This window comes from Macaca nemestrina, chromosome 20, assembly GCF_043159975.1.
Source record: "Macaca nemestrina isolate mMacNem1 chromosome 20, mMacNem.hap1, whole genome shotgun sequence".
In the NCBI taxonomy this organism is placed as follows: Eukaryota; Metazoa; Chordata; class Mammalia; order Primates; family Cercopithecidae; genus Macaca; species Macaca nemestrina.
In genome coordinates, this window is record NC_092144.1 from 46,104,697 (window position 1) to 46,129,047 (window position 24,351).

Sequence of the window (24,351 nt, forward strand, 5' to 3'; positions counted from 1 at the left end):
TCAGTCGCCCAGGCTGAAGTGCAGTGGCCCAATCTCGGCTCACTGCAAGCTCCGTCTCCCGGGTTCATGCCATTCTCCTGCCTCAGCCTCCCGAGTAGCTGGGACTACAGCCGCCCGCCACCTCGCCCGGCTCATTTTGTTTTGCATTTTTTAGTAGAGACGGGGTTTCACAGTGTTAGCCAGGATGGCCTCGATCTCCTGACCTCGTGATCCGTCCGCCTCGGCCTCCCAAAGTGCTGGGATTACAGGCGTGAGCCACCGCGCCCGGCCAGGAGCTTATCAATAATAGACAAGGCTCACTTTCAAACTCTTTCAGGAGATAAACTGGAGGGGAAGACGAACGGCAGGAGGGTGAAGAGGAAGCTGAATGACCGTGCAAACACCCCCAACTCAAATCCGGGTGGTTACCGCAGAGTGAATAACGATAGGTACGATTTCGTGGAAGGCAACGTCCTTTGAAAGGGCTCCCAGAGCTTCAAGGCCCCCTCCCCTGATGAACGAGTAAGTCAGGCAGGCCCAGCTCCACTTCACGGATGGCAAAACTGAGGTACGAGGGGGCGAGATGACTGGCCCGAGGCCTCGCTGAAAGATCGGAGGCGGAGCGGAGAACCAGAAGCACCGCTTCCCTCAGGCTGATGCTCTAATCTCGGCTCCCCCCGCCCCTACGTTGGCGTAGACGGCCTCCGCCCCCCGACTCACACACACACCCTCCCCCGGGAACGGCAAGTCTCCTCGGGTTCCAAGGACGCGGTCAAACGACCAGAGGCCCCAGGCGCTCTCGCGGTGATTTGCGCAGAGCGTTGGGAGCGTGCGTGCCTCCAGTCCAACATGGCGGCGGCAGAGGCCGGCCCAGCGCTCCACACTTCCTTCGGGGCCGGAGGCTTCTCCTCAGGGTCCTCGGGTAGGTGGGAAGACAGTGCAGCCCCGCCAGGCCTTTCTTGTCGCTGCCGCTGCTCACTGAAGGAGTCACCTACCCGACAAGACTAACGGCTGCGGCTGCGGCGCGGAGGCCCCACAGCCCGCCGAGAACCAGGAATACGAGAGCCAGGCGGCGCCGCGGCCGGAGCAGAAGATTTCAAAGTAATTTATTGTTATGAGATCCGTGCTTTTATCTTGTCTCAGACTCCCAATGATAGGCACATACTCTCCTCTGTACATTTAATGAAACTACTAAAATGTTTCGTTTTAAATCTTCCACCTATTTGTTTTCTGTGTATCCTACCTGTTCACGACCTTGACATTTTCAAAGAATACAGGTTACTTATTTTGTTTTTGGTGATGGTGAGTTTTCGGGGGTTTTGGTTTTTGGTTTTAGTTTTGGAGACAGGGCTTTGCTCTATCGCCCAGGCTGGAATACAATGGCGCGATGATAGCTCACTGCAGCCTCGAACTCCTGAGCTCAAGGGACCCTCTTGCTTCAGCCTCCTGAGTAGCTGGGACTACAGGCCTGCGCCATCACGCCTGGCTAATTTTTTATTTTTTGTAGAGATGGGGTGTTGCTATGTTGCCCAGTGTGGTCTGAAACTCTTGGGCTCAAGAGATCCACCCACTTCTGCTGCCCCAAGTGCTAGGAGTACAGGCACGAGCCACCGCGCCGGGACAGTTATTTTGTAGAGTGTTCTTTAATTTGGATGTACCTCATCTTTTATACATCTTTGGAAGGAATACCATATAATTAATGCGGTTTATCCCATCAGGAGACACACAGTGTCAATGTGTTCCATTTTTGATGATGTTAACTTTTATTACTTAGTGAAGATAATTCTAAGAGTTTTCACCACTGTAGGGTGAATAAATTAGTATTTGGGATTCATCAATGAATAAGTAAAAAGAAGCCAGCTGGCGAAAGAACTGAGTTGGGAGGATGGCTTGAGCCTGGGAGGTCGAGGCTGCAGTGAGCTGTGATGGCACCACTGCATTCCAGCCTGGGTGACACCACAAGACCCTGTCTCAAAAAAAATTAAATAAATAAATAGATACGCAGCACCTGATCATCTCGGGAATTTCCTGTGCCTCTTTCTTATATTGGGTCACTGGTTTCTTGGAGCTTATGTCTTTTTTTTTTTCTTTTTTTTTCTTGGTTTAGCTTCTCATTTTTGTAAAAAGCACATTCTTATTTTGTTTACTTTGATAAAAGTGAATTTGGGATAAAAGTCTGGGATCCTTATAAGCTTGACAGTGTCTGTATTCTACCTTTTTTGGTTGATAACTAGGTTTGAAATTTTAGGTTGAATGTGGTTTTCACTTAGAATTTTGAATTATATAACACTGCCTGCTAGCTAACAGTGTTTATCTTAAAATATGATTACAATTTGATTTGTGTTGTGTTACTGTTGTTTGTCTTTTAAAGCATTTAAAGGCCAGGCTCAGTGACTCATGCCTGTAAATCCCAGAACTTTGGGAGTCCGAGGCAGGAGGATTGCTTGAGTTCAGGAGTTCAAAACCGGCCTGGACAACATAAGGAGACTGTTTTTATAAAAGTAAAAATAGACCGGGCGTGGTGGCTCACACCTGTAATCCCAGCACTTTGGGAGGTCGAGGTGGGCAGATCACCTGAAGTCAAGAGTTTGAGACCAGCCTGGCCAACATGGTGAAACCCCATCTCTACTAAAAATACAAAATATTAGTTGGGTGAGGTGGCATGCACCTGTAGTCCCAGCTACTCAGGAGGCTGAGGTAGGAGAATCTCTTGAACCCAGGAGCCATGGTTGCAGTTGAGCCAAGATCACGCCACTGGACTCCAGCCTGGTTGACAGAGTGAGACCCTGCCTCAATAATAATAATAATAATAATAATAATAATTACAAAAACATTTAAAATTGTCTCTTCATACTAGTTTTCTGAAATTTCACAGAAATGTATTTTAGTGTGGTTCTTGTTTCTTTCATTGTACAAGGTGCTCAGTGGACCTTTGTATTAATATTTTGAAGACTCATGATCTGTTTCTAGAAATTGCCTTTTGTTTGTTCTGTGAAGTTTTCTTCCATTCATTTTTCTCTCTTTCTTTCTGAAATGCCTTTTAGTTGGATGTTGTAATTTCTCACTTCATCTGGTAGTTTTGTTATCTTTCATCACTTTTTTTCTTTTTTTTGAGATGGAGTCTCTTCTGTTGCCAGGCTGGAGTACTGTGGCGCGATCTCGGCTCACTGCAACCTCCGACTTCTTGGTTCAAGCAATTCTCCTGCCTTAGCCTCCTGAGTAGCTGGGATTATAGGCACCCGCCACCACGCCTGGCTAATTTTTGTATTTTTAGTAGAGATGGAGTTTCACCATGTTAGCCAAGTTGGTCTCAATCGCTTGACCTCGTGATCCATCCGCCTCAGCCTCCCAAAGTGCTGGGATTACAGGTGTGAGCCACTGCTCTCAGCCATGCATTGTCTCTTTTCTCATTATTTATAGCATTGTTTTGCAGCAGACTTGTTGGAGTCACACATTTGTTACTATCCAATTATTATTGTTGTTATTTGGGACAGCCTTTTGCTCTGTCGCCCAGGCTGGAGTGCAATGCTGCATTCCTAGCTCACTGCAGCCTCAACCTCCTGGGCTCAAGTGATTCTCCCACCTCAGCCTCTCAAGTAGCTAGGACCACAGGTATGTGCCACCACACCTAGCTAATTTTTTTATTTTTTATAGAGATGGGATTTCACCGTCTCCAGGTTGGTGTCAAGCTCCTAGGCTCAAGCTATCTGACTGCATCAGCCTCCTAAAGTGCTGGGATTACAGGTGTGAGCCACTGTACCCAGCCCAACTATCATCATATTTATTATTATTTGAGACGGAGTCTCACTCTGTCACCCAGGCCGGAGTGCAGTGGTATGATCTCAGCTCACTGCAGCCTCCACCCCCCGGGTTCAAGCGATTCTCCTGACTCAGGCTCCCGAGTAGCTGGGATTACAGGTGCCTGCCACCGTGCCCAGCTAATTTTTGTATTTTTAGTAGAGACGGGGTTTCACAATCTTGGCCAGGCTGGTGTTGAACTCCTGACCTTGTGATCCACCCGCCTTGGCTTCCCAACGTGCTGGGATTACAGGTGTGAGCCACCGCGCCTGGCCACTATCTTATTATTAAATAATGTTACATGCAGTGTCTTTGGGGAGAGAAGTCAGTTTTCGGAGACAGACTGCTCATTTACTGATTTGTTCATTTTAATTCAAATAGTAAAAGCTTTAGAAAGGCAGGAGGATTGCTTGACTCCAGGAGTTCAAGACCAGCCTGGGTAACAAAGCAAGACCCCATCTCTACAAAAAATACTTTTTAAATTAGCCAGGCCTTGTAGTATGTACCTTTAGTCTCGGCTACTGGGAAAGCTGAGTTGCGGGGATCTCTTGGGGCCAGGAGTTGAAGGCCACGGTGAGCTATGATTGCACCACTTCACTCCATCCTGTGTAACAGAGTGAGACTCTGCCTCAATCAATCAGTAAAGATACTTATCAAAAGTAAGTAGACATGCAGGCAGATCACCTGAGGTCAGGAGTTCAAGACCATCCTGTCCAGCATAGTGAAACCCTGCCTCTACTAAAAATACAAAAATTAGCCGGGCGTGGTTGTGGCCGCCTGTAATCTCAGCTGCTCGGGAGTCTGGGGCAGGAGAATCACTTGAACCTGGAAGACAGAGGTTGCAGTGAGCTGAGAGCGCGCCACTGCACTCCAGCCCGGGTGACAGAGCAAAACTCCATCTCAAAAAGAAAAGTAAGCAGACATGCCTGCTGCCTACATGAGGTTTACATTCTAGTCTGGGAGGAAAAAAAAAGATTTTAAAGTAAAAGAGAAAATGAGGTAATTTTATATTGTGATCAATACTGTGAAATAAATCAATAGGTGGTATAAGCAGTAACTTGAGGGATACTTCCCGTAGCATTGTTAGGACAGATGTTGAGCTTTGGTCAGCAGTATGGAAGGGTATTCCAAGCAGAGGCACAGTTACACTAAAGACCCTGAAAAATCAGAGAGCACTTAGAGCATTCCAGAAACAGAAAGCAGCCTGGTGTGACTGAAGCTTAGCAAGTGAGTAGAAAATTAGTTTAGATTTAGGATGTAGAAGTCGGCATTTTCCATATCATATGAGGAAATGATAGTGCTGAGATTACAGGTGTGAGCCACTGCACCCAGTCCCACACCAAGTTTTTACAGCGGCAAGAATAGATGTTCTGCTACGGTCAGTGTCTAAGTATTTTACAAACAATATCTCTTCTTCTAGTTTGCAGTCATTATTGAAATAACAAACATGTCCTATTGTCAGGCCTTACTGTCAGTAACTGGTTTCATTAATCTGAGTAGGAAACTTACTTGATTTATCAGCTACTCTTTGGTATTACCTGACATCTCATTAATGCATCTTTGAATTGAATTATTGCTCAGTAGGAGTGATCATTAAATAGTGGCAATGTGATACATCACTACTGAAGTTATGGTCTCAAATGTGGGTCCTATGTCAGTTTCAGCAACTATATAAGCACTACAGGGTTTTACAATGATTTCTGCAATTTTTTTTTTTTTTTTTCTCTGAGACAGAGTCTTGCTCTGTCAGTCAGGCTGGAGTGCAGTGGCATGATCTCAGCTCACTGCAACCTCCATCTCCCGGGTTGAAGTGATTCTCCTTGCCTCAGCCTCCAGAGTAGCTGGGATTACAGATGTGTGCCACCATGCCTGGCTAATTTTTGTATTTTTAGTAGAGGTGGGGTTTCCGCATGTTGGCCAGGCTGGTCTTGAACTCCTGACCTCAGGTGACCTGCCTGCCTCAGCCTCCCAGCCGATTTCTGCAATTTTATAAGGCAATAATTTCATCATAATTTGTTTGCTTATCCTTTTTTTTTTTTTTTTTTTCTGAGACCGAGTGTCACTCTATCATCCAGGCTGGAGTGTGGTGCTGCAGTCTTGGCTCACTGCAACCTCCGCCTCTCAGGTTCAAGTGAGTCTTCTGCCTCAGCCTCCCGAGTACCTGGAATTACAGGTGCACACACCATGCCCAGCTAGTTTTTGTGTTTTTAGTAGAAACAAAGTTTCACCATATTGCCCAGGCTGGTCTCCAACTCCTGGGCTCAAGGGATCCACCCACCTCAGCCTCCCAAAGTGCTGGGATTAAAGGTGTGAGCCACCTCACCTGGCCACTTGTCCTTCTTAAATAAGGAAGTAGCAGTGTTACAGTTCAAAATTCTGTTTTAAACTTTTTAAATATTCTGCTTCTCGACTTTATCAGGATGTTTCTTTTTCCAATGATCCACAAATCTTAATGGTTTCATAGCCCTGTTTGTAAAACAAAACAAAACAAAACTGTTATTCATAAGAAACAAGCTGTTTTGAGTTAAATGGGGTTTTCAGTAAAACTGTAAGCTAGGTCGGGCGTGGTAGCTCACGCCTGTAATCCTAACACTTTGGGAGGCCGAGGTAGGTGAATTGCCTGAACTCAGGAGTTCGAGACCAGCCTAGGCAACAGGGTGAAACCCCGTCTTTACTAAAATACAAAAAATTAGCTGGGTCTGGCAGCATGCATCTATAGTCCCTGCTACTCAGGAGGCCGAGGGAGGAGACTTGCTAGAACCCAGGAGGCAGAAGTTGCAGTCAGCTGAGATCATGTCACTGCACTCCAGCCTGGGCAACAGGGTGAGACTCCGTGTCAAAAAACAAAAACAAAAACAAAAAAACCCGTAAGCCAGATATTCATTCATTCAGATGTAGTCAACGTTTTTCATTTTCAGCCCTTAACACAATTAATGCTAGGTTGAATTATTTTCATAATATAAACTAGTTTACGTAATTCCCAAAGCACTGAGGATCAATCATAAATACTATCCACAAGGCAGCCTATAGACACACACAGACCACCTCTCATATAACTTTGGGATAGAGCATTCAATCAAGAAAAAGTTTTCTGATTATAGCCATCAATTTGCCATCATTTTGTAGCACTGATCTTGCATAGTTTTTTTTGTTTTTTTTTTTTTTTTTTTTAAGATGGAGGCTTGCTGTGTCGCCCAGGATGAAGTGCAGTGGCACGATCGGCTTGCCGCAACCTCTGCCTCCTGGGTTCAAGCAGTTCTCCTGCTTCAGCCTCCCATGTAGCTGGGATTACAGGCACATGCTACCACTTCCGGGTAATTTTTTTGTATTTTTAGTTGGCACAGGGTTTTACTATGTTGGCCAGGCTGGTCTCGAACTCCTGACCTTCAGTGATCTGCCTTCCTCGGCCTCCTAAAGTGCTGGGATTACAGGTGTGAGCCACCGTGCATGGCCTGATCTTGCATGGATTTTTCATCTTCCATAAAATGTTTAATGCTGTCCGTAAGACTTGAGAGAAATTAAATACCAAGGAGTAAAATTTTGTGCAATTGGCCAGGTGCACGGTGGCTCACACCTGCAATCCCAGCACTTTCAGAGGCCAAGGCAGGTGGATCACTTGAGGTCAGGAGTTCTAGACCAGGCTGGCCAACATGGTGAAACTCTGTCTCTACTAAAAATGCAAAAATTAGCCAAACGTGGTGGTGCATACCTGTAATCCCAGCTACTTGGAATGCTGAGGCAGGTGAATCGCTTGAAACCAGGAGGCAGAGGTTGCAGTGAGCCGAGCTTGTGCCACCACACTCCAGCCTGGGTGACAGAGTGAGCCTCCATCTCAAAAAAAAAAAAAAAAAAAATTCTGTGGAAGGCCACAAACCATTACAACAACTATAATTCATTTTACCTTAAGTAACCAATGTTCACCCTCTTAGGGGCAATATCACACCCATTAAGAATGCTTGGCCAGGCACAGAGGCTCATGCCTGTAATTCCAGCACTTTGGGAGGCCAAGGGGGGCAGATCCACTGAGATCAGGAGTTCCAGACCAGCCTGGCCAACATGGTGAAACCCTGTCTCTACTAAAAATACAAAACTTAGCCAGGCATGGTGGCATGCACCTATCGTCCCAACTACTCAGGAGGCTGAGGCAGGAGAATCACTTGAACCTGGGAGGTGGAGGTTGCATTGAGCTGAGATTATGCCACCGCACTGCAGCCTGGGTGACAGAGTGAGACCCTGTCTCAAAAAAAAAAAAAAAAAAGCCGGGCGCGGTAGCTCACGCCTGTAATCCCAGCACTTTGGGAGGCCGAGGCGGGCGGATCACGAGGTCAGGAGATCGAGACCATCCTTGCTAACACAGTGAAACCCTGTCTCTACTAAAAATACAAAAAAATAGCCGGGCGTGGTAGCGGGCACCTGTAGTCCCAGCTACTCGGGAGGCTGAGGCAGGAGAATGGCATGAACCCAGGACGCGGAGCTTGCAGCAAGCCGAGATGGCGCCACTGCACTCCAGCCTGGGCGACAGAGCGAGACTCCATCCCAAAAAAAAAAAAAACAAAAAAAAACTTGCAGTAAGGCTAAATAAAAATATAATTAGGTATGTGTGTTAGTATACATACAATATATTTCCTAGTTCTGCCCACTAAGAGGGCCTAGAAGCAATGACACACTAGTAGCAATGAGCACACCTGTCACCCCGATCTTGGTGATTTTGTTTTTGTTTTCTTTTTAAAAATAGAGATGGCGTCTCACTGTGTTGCCCAAGCTGGTCTTGAACTCTTGGCCTCAAGGAATCCTCCTGCCTCAGCCTCCCAAAGTGTTGAGATTAGAGGCCTGAGCCACCTTACCCAGCCCAAGATTTTGGTGCTTTGTAAATAATACTCTTCAATAAAAGAAACCAAGGATCTTTAAATACATGGTTTATTCCACATCTGGATCAGGGAAAATACCAGATGAATCAAAACATTTTATAGTGCCAGAAAGTTAGGAATTAGTGCCGCACCCCAACTCCCTGATAAAGCCATGCTACAAATAGAATACAGGAGCTAACCTAAAGAAACTCCCAAGGCCAGTGCTTTTTCTGTTTTTTTCTTTTTCTTTCTTTTTTTTTTTTTTTTGAGACGGAGTTTCACTCTTGTTGCCCAGGCTGGAGTTCAGTGGCACAATTTTGGCTCACTGCAACCTCTGCCTCCCAGGTTCAAGCAATTCTCCTGCCTCAGCCTCCTGAGTAGTTGGGATTACAGGCATGTACCACCACACCCAGCTAATTTTGTATTTTGAGTAGAGATGGGGTTTCTCCATGTTGGTCAGGCTGGTCTTGAACTCCCAACCTCAGGTGATCCGCCCACCTCGGCCTCTCAAAGTGCAGGGGTTACAGGCATGAGCCGGCGCACCCGGCCTTCTTTTTTTTCTTTTTTTTTAAGATGGAGCTTCACTCTTGTCGCCCAGGCTGGAGTGCTGTGGTGTGAGGCATGATCTTGGCTGACTGCAACCTCCGCCTCCCTGGTTGAAGCGATTCTCCTGCCTCAGCCTCCTGAGTAGGTGGGATTACAGGTGCCCACCACCATGCTTAGCTAATTTTTTGTACTTTTAGTAGAGATGGAGTTTCAGCATGTTGGGCAGGCTGGTCTCAAACTCCTGAACTCAGGTGATCTCCAAGCCTTGGCCTCCCAAAATGCTGGGATTACAGGCATCAGCCACTGTGCCCGGCCTACATTCTTATTGTTTTCAGTATCATAACCACGTACATGTTCAATTGCACATATAGTATGTTCTCTACAAAGGTGCAGTTTGGACCTGACTCATCTCTATCTCCAGCTCCTAGGAACATAGGAAGTACTCAGTTACATGCTTGAAAACTGCTGGGGAACAGAAATATAAGTCCAAGGACCATGAGTAACTTTTGTTTTCATCTACCACAAACAGATATACAACTCATCTGTGCCTTGGTTTGATTCATTCATATGTTCATTCTTTAATTTTTGAAGTACTTATAAATGTCAGTACATACTTGATAATGTAATGGATGCTGGAAATTCAGGAGTATTCATTCAACTTCCTTACAAGATCTATGGAATGAAGTGTGTACTATGGTCAAGGTCAGCACATGGTTCTAGGAAAAGCTAGAAGAAAAGTAGCTCATTTCTGGAAAAGGTGATATCTGAGCTGAAAAAATGTTTTCAAGTAGAAGTGAACAAGATTGCTAAAATACGTACTACTCCGGAATATGATAATGAGCACGGATGTCTGAGTAGAATAGAGGTAAAGGTCACTGGAATTAATAAAGCAAGGTGTGGCCGAGGCAGGCAGATCACCTGAGGTCGGGAGTTTGAGACCAGCCTGACCAACATGGAGAAATCCCATCTCTAGTAAAAATACAAAATTAGCCCAGCATGGTGGCGCATGCCTGTAATCCCAGCTACTCAGGAGGCTGAGGCAGGAGAATCGCTTGAACCCAGGAGGCAGAGGATGCGGTGAGCCAAGATCACACCATTGCACTCCAGCCTGGGCAACAGGAGTAAAACTCCGTCTCAAAATAAATAAAATAAAAAATAAAGCAAGGCGCATGGCCTGATCTTGCATAGATTTTTTTTATCTTCTATGAAATGATCAATGCTGCCCATAAGACTCGAGAGAAAGTAAATACCAAGGAGTAACATTTTGTGCAGTTGGCTGGGCACGGTGCCTCACACCTATAATCACAGCACTTTGGGAGGCTGAAGCGGGCAGATCACTGGAGGTCAGGAGTTCTAGACCAGCCTGGCGAACATGGTGAAACCCTGTCTCTACTAAAAATACAAAAATTAGCTGGATATGGTGGCTTTCCTCTAGAGGAGCTGGATGCAGTGGCTCATGCCTGTAATCCCAGCACTTTGGGAGGCTGAGGCAGGTGAATCACTTGAACCTAGGAGTTTGAGACCAGCCTAGGCAACCTAGGGAGACCTGTCTCCACAAAATAAATTCAGTAATTTATTATTGAATGGGTCTGTGGTCCCAGCTACTTATGAGTTTGAGGTGGGAGTGTCACTTGGACCCAGGCGGTGAAGGCTGCAGTGAGCTGTGATCATGCAATTGCACTCCAGTTTAGGTGACAGAGGTGACACCCTGCCTAAAAATAATAATGATAAATAAAGTATTGCTACTTTACAACAAGAGCATTGCATTGTCACCCATGTAGACAGTGAATTGACTCAGAATCACAAATAATTGTATTGGGGACCTGTATGGAGACATCAAGCCCTAGGAAGAGTGCCAGGTCATCATCTGGGAAAGGAAATATTAGGAGTATTGGGGTGTGAATAGTACTGTATAGAATTCCAATTCATTTCAAAATATATTTCACAGATTATCACAAACCTTTGTTTGTTTGTTTGTTTGTTTGTTTGTTTTTGAGACAGAGTTTTACTCTTGTTGCCCAGGCTGGAGTGCAATGGTGCGATCTCGGCTCACCTCAACCTCCGCCTCCCTGAAACCTCTGCCTCCTGGGTTCAAGTGATTCTCTTGCCTCAGCCTCCTGAGTAGCTGGGATTACAGGCATGTGCCACCACACCTGGCTAATTTTGTATTTTTAGTAGAGGCGGGGATTCACCATCTTGGCCAGGCTGGTCTTGCACTCCTGACCTTGTGATCCACCTGCCTCAGGCTCCCAAAGTGCTGGAATTACAGGCGTGAGCCAGTGCACCCAGCCAGTTTGGGTTTTTTGAGACAGAGTCTTACTCTGTCATCCAGGCTGGAGTGCAGTGGCATGATCTCGGCTCACTGCAACCTCTGCCTCCCAGGTTCAAGCGATTCTTGTGCCTCAGCCTCCTGAGTAGCTGGGACCACTGGCATGGGCCATGACACACAGCTAATTTTTGTATTTTCAGTAGACACAAAGTTTCACCATGTTGACCAGGCTGGTCTCAAACTCCAGGCCTCAAGTGCTCTGCCTACTTCGACTTCCCAAAGTGTTGGGTATAGGCATGAGCCACAGCACCCTGCCAGTTGTATGTAGTTTTAATTAAACAACTCCCCAAATTCAATTAAGATACCAGTTGTATTCATAGCCTGCCTTTCTAGTCACCCAAGTGAATATCATTATCCAATAATGAAATACCTCTAAACCACATGCTGGAGGGCTGGGGGGTTAAAGGAAGGAAATGTATGATTTTTACTATTTGCTTTTTTGTTTTGTTTTGTTTTGAGACAGTCTTGCTCTGTCACCCAGGCTGGAGTGCAGTGGTGCAATCACGGTACTGCAGGCTCGACCTCCCCGGGCTCAGATGATCCTCCCTCCCCAGCTTCTGAAGCAGCTGGGATTACATGCGCACGCCCCCATGCCTGGCTAATTTTTGTATTTCTTTGTAGAGACCGGGTTCTGCCATGTTGCCTGGGCTGGTTTCAAACTCCTGGGCTGAAACGATCCACCTGCCCCAGCCTTGCGAAGCGCTGGGATTACAGGCGTGAGCTACCAGGCCTGGCCTGTTTTATTGTTTAATACTTTAACATTCAAGGCTTCTAATTGCAAGCAACAGTCCCAGCCTTTGGTAATTAATCCAAAAAGGTAGGTAGCTCTCAGAATGATTGGGAGCGATAGAAATCCAGAGTCACAGGCTTCTAGGAACTATGCCCAAAATTATGCCATGGGACAGGTATAGTGAGTAAGTGGCCTGCCTCTCCTGCTGGCACAAGAACTATGGGAATTGCCACTGATGTGCCGTCTGCACCTGATACATGATGTATGAGCAACTACTCTTGCCTGTGAAAGCTGGAACCTCTGCCTCCACCCTTGCCCACAAAATGAATTCCTTGTGAAACCGTAAGTTGATCAATCTTGAAATATCTTGATAGGAGTTTCATTGGTGAAACTTAGACACATGACTTAGTCACATGCCCTTCTTCAAAAGAGCCCAAGGAACTGAAGAAATTTCCTAGAGCTGGCAAAAATGTTCAAAAGGGACAGGGAGTGGTGGCTCACGCCTGTGTTCCCAACATTTTGAGAGGATGAGGTGGGAGGATTGCTTGAGCCCAGGAGTCTGAGGCCGCAGTGAGCTGTGACGGCACCACTGCACTCAAACCTGGGCAACGGAGTGAGCCCCTGTCTCAAAAAATTTTTTTAAATATTCAAAAGATACTGAGTGACCAGAAAAACAGAACAAATGCTTCCTATCATCTATCTTTTGACATCTCATCAGTAACACACACCTTTCTTCCACAATCAAATGTAACATCTTCATCTACAACAAAATGTTCTTGCCCCATATACTGCCACTACCCCACTAACATAAATGCAAAGTTCCTCCAAGTGTTATAAGTTACTGTGACCATTTTCTTTCCTCCCTCTTTCCCTCCCTCCCCTTTTCTTTCTCTCCCTCTCTGTCTCTCTCTTTGTTTCTTTTTTCCTTTTTTCTCTCTTTCCTTTCCTTTCCTTTCCTTTCCTTTCCCTTTCCTTTCCCTTTCCTTTCCCTTTCCCTTTCCTTTCCCTTTCCTTTCCCTTTCCTTTCCCTTTCCTTTCCCTTTCCTTTCCTTTCCTTTCCTTTCCTTGTCTCACTCTGTTGCCCAGGCTGGAGTGCACTGGCGTAATCTCAGCTCACTGCAACCTCTGCCTCCCAGGTTCAGGCAATTCTCCTGCCGCAGCCTCCTGAATAGCTGGGATTACAGGTGTGAGCTACCATGCCCAGCTAATTTTTGTGTTTTTAGTAGAGACCCGGTTTCACCATGTTGGTTAGGCTGGTCTCAAACTCCTGACCTTGTGATCCGCCCACCTCGGCCTCCCAGCTTTTAGTTTAATTAGGTACCACTTGTCTATTTTTGTTTTTGCTGCAATTGGTTTTTTGGAAACTTAGCCAAAAATTCCTTACCAAGGCCGATGTCGAGAAGAGTATTTCCTACGTTGTCTTTCTGGATTTTTATAGTTTGATGCCTTATATTTAAATCTTTAATCCGTTTTGAGTTAATTTTTGTATACGATGAAAGGTAGGGGGCCCAGACTCAATCTTTTGCACATGGCTAGCCAGTTATCCCAGAATCATTCGTTGAATAGGGAGTCCTTTCCCCATTGCTCGTTTTTGTTGACTTTGTCAAAGATCAGATGGTTGTAGGTGTGTGGCTTTATTTCTGGGTTCTTTAACCTGTTCCGTTGGTCTATGTGTCTGTTTTTGTACCAGTACTATGCTATTTTGGTTACTGTAGCCTAGTAGTATAGTTGCATATGTGATGCCCATCAGCAGTGGACTGGATAAAGAAAATGTGGTACGTAGACACCATGGAATACAAAAATTAGGCGGGCGTGATGGCATGCGCCTGTAATCCCAGCTACTCGGAAGGCTGAGGCGGGAGAATCGCTTGAACCCGAGAGGCGGAGGTTGCAGTGAGCCGAGATCGCGCCACTGCACTCCAGCCTGGGTGACAGAGCGAGAGTCCTTCAAAAAAAAAAAAAGTTTGTGGGACCAATTCCAATCCAGTCCGGGGGAGCTACACACTGGCGACCAACATCACCCCTCAGGTCCCTTCAGGGTCGAGAGAGTGCGCTTGGAACAGACTGGGAAACTCCAGCAGGCAAAGTAAGGTGCCAGGAATAAAGACACCGCCTGACACATTCTCCATGTTCCCTACACCCACCCCTCTCCCCAGCACGCTTCCATCCGGCTGCAACTCTGTCCTCTCCCCGGGAGCCTCAGATTGAAATGTTGCAAGGCAGACACCGATTCTCAAAGTCACAGGCTTAGGAATCTGAGCTACAAAGAAAAATAAACCCCTGCTTCCCCAACTCCCGGCTACTCCGCTCGGCCCTGCTGCCCTGCACCTGCCCCCTCCTCCATAATTTAAACTGTCCTCCCAGAAGCTGGAGAGATGGCCCGCCTGTCAGGAAAGAGAGGACCAGCATGCGGCAAATGCCTGGGGTAGGTAGGAGCAGACGGCGATATTAGCGCAGGGATGTAAGAAACAAGTGGCTCTCAGACCAAAGAAGAGTCTGCGGGAGAGGGCACGCTAGGCTTTCATAGGGGCATGCGCTGGACAGGAGCTTGCAGGTTACGGAAAGAATTGTCTGAGAAAGGCTCTGGTGTGACCCGAAAGGCCCTGGGTTCCCATGGCAACGTCTCAGCGTCTGGCAGTAACAGGCTCTGTGCCCGGACTCTGGGTCTGGAGGTCCCGCCTCCTCCAGCCTCTCACAGCCCAGAGGCACCTCCCATTGGCGCCTGACGGTTTAGGGCGGCTCTTAGTTGTTTCTTCCCGCCCACCTGCCACTCAAAGCCACCACCCACTTGCATGCCCCCTTGTGGACACCTTAAAGGTACCGTCTAGATCTGAACCGCGCCGAGGGAATGGTTAGCTTCGCTCCCATTAGATAGCTTGGCCCAAAGGACCTAGCGACCGCCCAGACAAAAATTTCTTCCTGCAAGCTGCATGTGTCTGTGGCCTCTAAGAGTCAAAACCAAACCCAAAAGAAAAAGCCAACCCCCACCCCCGGCAAAAAGCAAACAAACAAAAAACAATCCCAAAACAGCCTCCCACCCACCTTTCATGTGAGGAGTCCTTGAGAAGAGCCTCTCCAGCCAGGACCAGGTAAGGGAATCTGTGCACTTGGTGGGACCCTGAACACCCAGTGGCAGGAACGTGACAGCCACACTCTGACCCCACCACTGACACACAAATCAGGATGCATCACCCTGAGAGATGACACCACAAATCTGGCTCTCATGGATTGATTTCACACTGTCTCATCGATCCCACACACATCCCATCACTCACACCAGATTCCCTTATCACTGACCCTACATACCCACAATCATTGATTCCATGGACCTCATCACTATCCCAAAGACCACCCATCACTAATCTACAGACCCTCCTCTATCACCCCAGGGACCTCACAGATTCCCCATCCCTGAATCCAGGATCTATAGAACCTCATCTCTTACCCCCACAGACCTATTAATAAGAGGATACATTCAGGGGAGACTGTGTTGACCATTTTACACACCCACCGTGTGTGTGTGTGTGTGTGTGCTGATTAATGGACTTAGGTAAACTTTAGCGTTTTAGTAGGCAATGCAGTTTTTCAATGCCTTTTCTTTTTCTTTCCTTTTCTTGACATCTTTAAAGGCCTTACCCCAGTAAGTGTGGATTGCAATTTATTAATGCCTATCCCTTATTGAGTCCTTGTCATGCATATTTATTAATAATAATTCATAATTCTTACAACTCAGAAACACCAGAGACTCACATAAGAAGAATGGCTATGGGATTTTATTTACTTATTTATTCATTTTGGTTTCTGTGGATTATAAAAGTCATTCATTTGTATCAAGTCACTAAGTGTATACTTTATTTTCGAAAAAAAAATTCTAATTACACAAAAAATTTTTTTAGACAGGGTCTCACTCTGTCACCCAGGCTAGAGTGCAGTGGTATAATCATGGCCACCACAGCCTCAACCTTCTGGGCTCGAGTGCTCCTCCCACTTTAGCCTACCTAGTAGCTGAGACCACAGGCATGTACCAATACATCCGCCTAATTAAAAAAAAATTTTTTTTGTAGATATGTGGGTCTCACTATGTTGCAGAGACTGACCTTGAACTCCTGGGCTCAACTGATATTCCTACCTTGGCCTGCCAAAGTGTTGAGATTACGGGTGTGAGCTATTGCACCCGGCTGATAAAATCTTTTTTTTTTTTTTTTTTTTTGAGACGGAGTCTTTCTCTGTCTCCCAGGCTGGAGTGCAGTGGCCGGATCTCAGCTCACTGCAAGCTCCGCCTCCTGGGTTTACGCCATTCTCCTGCCTCAGCCTCCCGAGTAGCTGGGACTACAGGCGCCCGCCACCTCGCCCGGCTAGTTTTTTGTGTTTTTAGTAGAGACGGAGTTTCACCGTGTTAGCCAGGATGGTCTCGATCTCCTGACCTTGTGATCCGCCCGCCTCGGCCTCCCAAAGTGCTGGGATTACAGGCTTGAGCCACCGCGCCCGGCCCGATAAAATCTTAAAAAGAGTAACTTTGGGACCTAATGTAAAATTTCCACTGAGCTGATGCGTCAGAAATTAAGGTAGAATAAGATGGTCCTGACCGGGCACAGTGGCTCATGCCTGTAATCCCAGCAATTTGGGAGACCAACGTGCAGGACTCACTTGAGGTCAGAAGTTCGAGACTAGTCTAGCCAACATGGTGAAACACTGTCTCTACTAAAAATACAAAAATTAGCCTGGAGGTTGCAGTGAGCCCAGATTATGCCAATGCACTCCAGTCTGGGCAATAGAGGGAGACTCTGTCTCAAAAAGGAAAAAAAAAAAAAAAAGAAGAAGAAGAAACAAAATCTTAATTTCTTCATCAAGTGTAAAAATGTGGACTGGAGTCCGGATGCGGTGTGGCTCACGCTAGTAATCCCAGCACTTTGGAAGGCCGAGGCGGGCGGATCACAAGGTCAGGAGATCAAGACCACGGTGAAACCCCATCTCTACTAAAAATAACAAAAATTAGCCGGGCATGGTGGTGGGCGCCTGTAGTCCCAGCTACTCGGGAGGCTGAGGCAGGGGAATGGCGTGAACCCGGGAGACGGAGCTTGCAGTGAGCTGAGATCATGCCACTGCACTCTAGCTTGGACTACAGAGCCAGACTCCGTCTCAGAAAAAAAAAAAAAAAAAAAAAAGGACTGGACTCTGGAGGAACAATACATAAAAACACACACAGGCACTATTTTTTTTTTGAAGATTTATTGAGAAATATTCATAACATATCACAGAAGCCACCCATTGAAAGTGTAAAATTCAACGGTTTTCAGTATTTGCACAACTGTGCATTTTTGCACAACTGTGCAAATATCACCACAATAAATTTTAGATCATTTTCATTACCCTGAAGAAAACTCCATATCCCTCCATTTCCCCCCAACTTCCCTAATCCTGGGCCACTACTAATCTACTTTCTGTTTCTATGTATTGTTCTATTTTGGACATTTTATTTCAATGGAATTACATAACCTTTGCTGTTTTGTGACTGGCTTTTTTCACATAGCATCATATTTTCAAGGTTTATTAAATGTTGCATGTGCAGAGGGGGCACTTTACATAAGGATAAACCTGGGGCGGGGAGTGCTTATTGATTTTGAAACTTCAAAATTGTAAAAGGGAAATTATTGCTTTCAAATAGAGGAAAAACCTATTCGGGCTAAAATCCTCCATTCTCGCCAGTTTGTAATGTGGAGTTTTATTGCGAAGAATTCCAAGGTTTTTATGCACATTTTCTGCAAATTCTCCCTGTGTTTGGGGAACAGTCACAGAATATGGAGGTGTGGGCTTCTGGACTCTGTGGCTGGAGATTCGAGTCCAGGAGAACTCAGGTCCCAGGGTAGGCAGAGGAAAATAGTGCCAGAGTGCCAGTAGAACTCTTTGAAATGGAAAATTTAAAATGTTCCCTCCCAAAGGAGTCCCAGATAACCACAAAAAAGAGGAGTTTGCTGAGCCGGTCAGTCGCAATTGTCCAATAAGATGCAGACAGGCTGGGAAAGAAGGAAGTTTATTTCTGCAACCGGTTACGTGGAGAAGGGCCAAGTAACTCACCAGAGCAACTCAAAGTTACAAGTTTTTTTCTAGTGCTTATAAACATCTTAAGCTCCATGCTATGGTGGGATTGCACCTACAAGCAGGAGTGTTGCATTCAACCAACATCTAATCTTTAACTAGGGTCTAGGATCTGGAAAGATTTCTCTAGAGTCTTAGAAAGTTTCTGAATCTTAAGACAGGCCGAGGTGAATGTATAAGAATGCTATTATTATTCTATCAGACTTTAGGGTCTGAGAAGACCCAGGCAGGGTCTTAATGGGTTTGTTTTTGCATTCCATCCCTGATACTCAGGTGAAGGGGGCCCGCCCCTCCACACCTGTGGGTGTTTCTCATCAGGTGGGACAAGAGACTGAGAAAATAAATAAGACATAGAGACAAAGTATAGAGAAAGAACAGTGGGCCCAGGGGACCGGCACTCAGCATACAGAGAACCCGCGCTGGCACTGGTCTCTGAGTTCCCTCAGTATTTATTGATCACTATCTCTACCATCTCAGAGAGGGGGATGTGGCAGGACTATAGGGTAATGGTGGGGAGAGGGTCAGCAGGAAAACGTGAGCAAAGATCTCTGTGTCATAAATAAGTTTAAGGAAAGATGCTGTGCCTTGATGTGCACGTAGGCCAGATTTATGTTTGACTTTACACAAACATCTCGGTGCATTAAAGAGCAGTGTTGCGCCGGGCGCGGTGGCTCACGCCTGTAATCCCAGCACATTGGGAGGCCGAGGCGGGCGGATCACAAGGTCAGGAGATCGAGACCACGGTGAAACCCCGTCTCTACTAAAAATTACAAAAAATTAGCCGGGCACAGTTGTGGGCGCCTGTAGTCCCAGCTACTCGGGAGGCTGAGGCAGGAGAATGGCGTGAACCCGGGAGGCGGAGCTTGCAGTGAGCCGAGATCGCGCCACTGCACTCCAGCCTGGGCTGGGCGACAGAGCGAGACTCCGTCTCAAAAAAAAAAAAAAAAAAAAAAAAGAGCAGTGTTGCAGCCAGCATGTCTCACCTCCAGCCATAAGGCGGTTTTCTCCTATCTCAGTAAATAGAACGTATGATCGGGTTTTACGCTGACACATTCCATTCCCAGGGACAAGCAGGAGACAGATGCCTTCCTCTTATCTCAACTGCAAAAAGGCCTTCCTCTTTCACTAATCCTCCTCAGCACAGACCCTTTACAGGTGTCGGGCTGGGGGACGGTCAGGTCTTTCCCTTCTCAGAAGGCCATATCTCAGGCTATCACATGGGGAGAAACCTTGGACAATACCTGGCTTTCCTAGGCAGAGGTCCCTGTGGTCTTCCGCAATGTATTGTGTCCCTGGGTACTTGAGATTAGAGAATGGTGATGACTTTTAACAACCATACTGCCTTCAAGCGTTTGTTTAACAAAGCACATCCTGCATGGCCCTAAATCCATTAAATCTTGAGTCAACACAGCACATGCCTCTGCAAGCACAGGGTTGGGGCTAGGGTTACAGACTAACAGCATCTCAAGGCAAAAGAATTTCTCTTAGTACAGAACAAAATGGAGTCTCTTATGTGGACTTTCTACATAGACACAGTAACAGTCTGATCTCTCTTTCTTTTCCCCACACTCAGGCACCAGTTTCTCCATTTCCTTAACGTTTAACTTATGCATTCATCACAATTATAGTAAAGGGTTAGTGAAAACTGTTCTGGTTGCTAATGGAAACCTCGCCTGCCACACTGCCATCGGAACTGAAGCCCACTACAGAACACTGAAAATGCCTGCAAACACTGACTTTACTGACAACTCTTAAATTACAGAAAATCAAGTTCATGCTCCCTCCCAGCTCTGTCCTCCAGAATTGCAAGTTAGAAACGTGCACATTTTCCTAGGTTCAGTTTTGCATAGATGGAGCTCGTCAGCGAAAGCATTTGTTTGATTTCATGCATTAATGTTTCCTTTTGTCATTTCCTTTTTATTTATTTATTTATTTATTTATTTATTTATTTAGAGACAGTTTCCATCCTCTCGCTCAGGCTGGAGTGCAATGTCGCGGTCTCGGCTTACTGCAACCTCCGCCTCCTGGGTTCAAACGATTCTCCTGCCTCAGCCTCCCAAGTAGCTAGGATTACAGGCATGCACCACCACGGGTGGCTAATTTTTTTTTTTTTTTTTTTTTTTTTTTTTTTTTGAGACGGAGTTTCGCTCCTGTTGCCCATGCTGGAGTGCAATTGCGTGATCTTGGCTCACTGTAACCTCCGTCTCCCGGGTTCAGGCGATTCTCCTGCCTCAGCCTCCCGAGTAGCTGCGATTACAGGCATGCGCCACCACCGCGGCTAATTTTGTATTTTTAGTAGGGACGGGGTTTCTCCATGTTGGTCAGGCTGGTCTTCAACTCCCGACCTCAGGTGATCCACCCGCCTCGGCCTCCCAAAGTGCTGGGATTATAGGCGTGAGCCATCGCGCCCAGCCAATTTTTGTATTTTTAGTAGAGACGGGGTTTCACCACGTTGCCCAGGATGGTCTCGAACTCCTGAGCTCAGGAAATCCACCTGCCTCGGCCTCCCAAAGTGCTGGGGTTACAGGCCTAAGCCACCACGCCCGGCCTATTTCATTTCATTTTATTTTATTTTAAGACGGAGTCTCACTCTGTCGCCCAGGCTGGAGCGCAGGGGCGCGATCTCGGCTCACTGCAACCTCCGCTTCCCGGGTGCAAGCGAGTCTTGTTCCTCCGCCTCCTGAGTAGCTGGGATTACAGGCGCCCGCCACCACGCCTGGCTAATTTTTGTTTTTTTAGTACAGACAGGGGTTTCATGTTGGCGGCCGGACTGGTCTTGAACACCTGACCTCAAGTGATCTGCCCGCCTCGGTCTCCCAAAGTGCTGGAACTACAGGCGTGAACCACCGCGCCCAGCCCCATTTCCTTTATTTTATTTTATTATTTTCAGACGGAGTTTCGCTCTTGCCGCGCAGGCTGGTGTGCAGTGGAGCGATCTCGGCTCACTGCAACCTCTACCTCCCCGGTTCAAGCGATTCTCCTGCATCAGCCTCCGGAGTAGCTGGGATTACAGGCACACGCCACTGCGTCCGGCTATATTTCTTTTTTTTTTTTTTTTTTTTGAGACGGAGTCTAGCTCTGTCGCCCAGGCTGGAGTGCAGTGGCCGGATCTCAGCTCACTGAAAGTTCCACCTCCCGGGTTTACGCCATTCTCCTGCCTCAGCCTCCCGCGCATCTGGGACTACAGGCGCCCGCCACCTCGCCCGGCTAGTTTTTTATGTATTTTTTAGTAGAGACGGGGTTTCACTGTGTTAGCCAGGATGGTCTCGATCTCCTGACCTCGTGATCCGCCCGTCTCGGCCTCCCAAAGTGCTGGGATTACAGGCTTGAGCCACCGCGCCCGGCCCCGGCTATATTTCTTTTAATTTTTTTTTTTTTTTTTTTTTTTTTTTTGAGACGGAGTCTTGCTCTGTCCCCCTGGCTGGAGTGCAGTGGCGCGATCTCGGCTCACTGCAAGCTCCGCCTCCCGGGTTCCTGCCATTCTCCTGCCTCAGCCTCCCCAGTAGCTGGGACTACAGGCGCCCGCCACTGCGCCCGGCTAATTTTTTGTATTTTTAGTAGGGACGGGGTTTCACCGTGGTCTCGAACCCCTGACCTTGTGATCCGCCCGCCTCGGCCTCCCAAAGTGCTAGGATTACAGGCATGAGCCACCGCGCCCGGCCATTTCTTTTATTTTTAATTTTTATAATTTACTAGCCTGTTTGTTGATCACAAGACTGGGACTGGCGGTGAACAAGGTTGGGTCTCGGTGTTCACCGGGCGGAGGGCATGGGCCAGGTGGGAGGGTCTCCTGCGCCTGCTGCAAATCTCCATGAAAGTGTAGGAAACAGCACCAAACTGACTGCAAAGTTTGGGTTTGGCGCGCGGGTAGGCGTTCCACCGCAGATACGCGGAGGAAAGCTTTTGCTGCGCTTGTAGGCAGGTCGGCCCCAAGCACTTCTTATTGGCTAATGTGGAGCAAACGTGCACATCCATTGGCTGAAAGCTCCGTCTATTTGAGGCTGACTGAAAGCGTCCCTTCCTTCTGTGTTGGCTGGAAACGGACTGTCCGCCTAGTCACATCTGATCGCGTTTCCCACTGGTCACCGTTTCCGGAAGCCCGCCTTCGCGTTTCCGGAATCCCAGAACAGGCTGGGTGTGCAGATGGTGTGCAGGTGCGCAGTGGCAAGTGTGGTTCCGCAGTCTTGGGCTGTTCCACCCAAGCGGGGGCTGTAGCACCCGCTGGACATGGGACGCCGGAGGGTCAGCGGCGTTTAGTCCTCGCCTTCATCGTCCTCAGGTATGAAATCGGCCATCGCCAGGGCGGGAACTGGGACCTGGGCTGCGTCCCGGCCCATCCCCATTAGTCCACCGGACTCACGGACGCCCTCGCTGTCGCTGACACAGTTTCTTGACCTCTGACCCGTATTGTCTCGAGATTAAAGGTAAAAACGGGGCTTTTTCATCCCACTCGGGTAAAACGCCCTTTTTATTTCTAGGCAGGTGTTTTGTTGCAGAACGCCTCGAAGGGAGGGAGTGACCGGCAGGTTGAAGTTTATTAAATAAAATACATTCCTGGCTTATATAATGTTCGTGATAAAGCACCCCAACCCTTAACAAATCTCACTTTTTGCCAATTGTATTATTTAGTGGACTGTCTCTGATAAGGACAGCCAGTTAAAATGGCATTTTGTTGTTGTTGCTAATTAAACCCAATTTTTAGGTTTGGCGGTTGTCCTAACAGAAGCAACTTCTCAGGCTTTATAAAATCATATTTCTTGTGGGAAATTTCTGTGAAAGGCACAGCGAGTTAGTTTGGAATTGTTTTAAAGGAAGTAAGTTCCTGGTTTTGATATCTTAGTAGTAGTATTTTCCCCAATGTCTTTGAAATCTTAATTTTGGGGCACGTGTGTAGAGTAACTTTTGTGAAAGAAACAACCAGTTAAGGAGGTTTTGGAATTTCCTTTATGAAGTATAATACTGGTTTTGATTTTTTTTTTTTTTTTTTTCAGTAGAGATGGGTTTTGCCATGTTGGCTAGTCTTGAACTCCTGACCTCAGGTGATCTGCCCACTTCATCCTACCAAAGTGCTGGGATTACAGGCATGAGCCACAACGCCCGACCTATTCTCCAACTTTCAAAATTATTTTTAAAAGTTGTTTTCGCTAATCTAGGTCCTTTACATGTCCATTATGTATTTTAGAATTGGGTTGCCAATTTCTGCAAAACAAAAGCCTCCCCAATATTCAAATTGGAATTTCACTGAATCTATAGGTCAGTTTGGAAAGAACTGACATATTAACAGTATTGAGTCTTCTGATCTCTGAACACAGTATAACTCTGTTTAGGTCTTTTTTCAGGTTCTCCTAGAAGTGTGTTTAATTTTTATAGTATATATTTTGCACTTCTTTTGCCAGATGCATCAGTATGTATTTCATACTGTTTATGGTGTTATAAATGGCATTTAAGGTTTTAAGGATCAGATTGTTCATGGCTAGTACATGCAAAATCATCTGCTTTATATATATTGATCTTTATTTTGCAATCTCACTAAGCTCATTTAGTTCTAGTGTTGTAGATACCATCAGATTTTTTTTATATAGACCATCATATAATCCGTTAATAAAGATGATTTTACTTCCTTTCCAGTCTGGATACATTGTATTCTTTCGTTTATTGCACTAGCTAGCACTTCCAGTATAATGCTTAGTAGAAGTGTTGAGACCAGGTGTCCTCTTTTTGCTGATCTTTGGGCTTTTACCATTAAGTATGATGTTAGCAGTAGATTTCTCACACATACTCTTCATTGGTTAAGGAAATTCCCAGAAACCCAGAATTCTCTTCCTCTTTAACTGAATTATTCTCCTTAATGAATGCTGGATGCCTAGTAAATTTTTTTTTCTTTTTTTTTTGAGACAGAGTCTCGCTCTGTCGCCTAGGCTGGAGTGCAGTTGTGTGATCTCAGCTCACTGCAACCTCCATCTCCCAGGTTCAAGCGATTCTCCTGCCTCAGCCTCCTGAGTAGCTGGTATTATAGACCTGGCTTT

At 46.5% G+C, this 24,351-nt stretch overlaps 1 long non-coding RNA gene across 3 annotated transcripts in view; it reads left to right on the top strand.

Annotated features, from left to right (window-relative positions):
- The window catches only part of LOC105495448 (uncharacterized), a 40,714-nt gene that overhangs the window by 2,658 nt on the left and 13,705 nt on the right, over positions 1-24,351 (top strand). Inside the window, exon 2 of one of the 3 annotated variants that reach the window (XR_011617500.1) lies at positions 317-1,080. This is a non-coding gene — a long non-coding RNA (uncharacterized lncRNA). Of the gene's footprint in view, positions 1-316; positions 1,081-22,422; positions 22,605-24,351 lie in introns of those variants that run through there. The other 2 variants (XR_011617501.1, XR_011617502.1) reach the window with 2 other exon arrangements.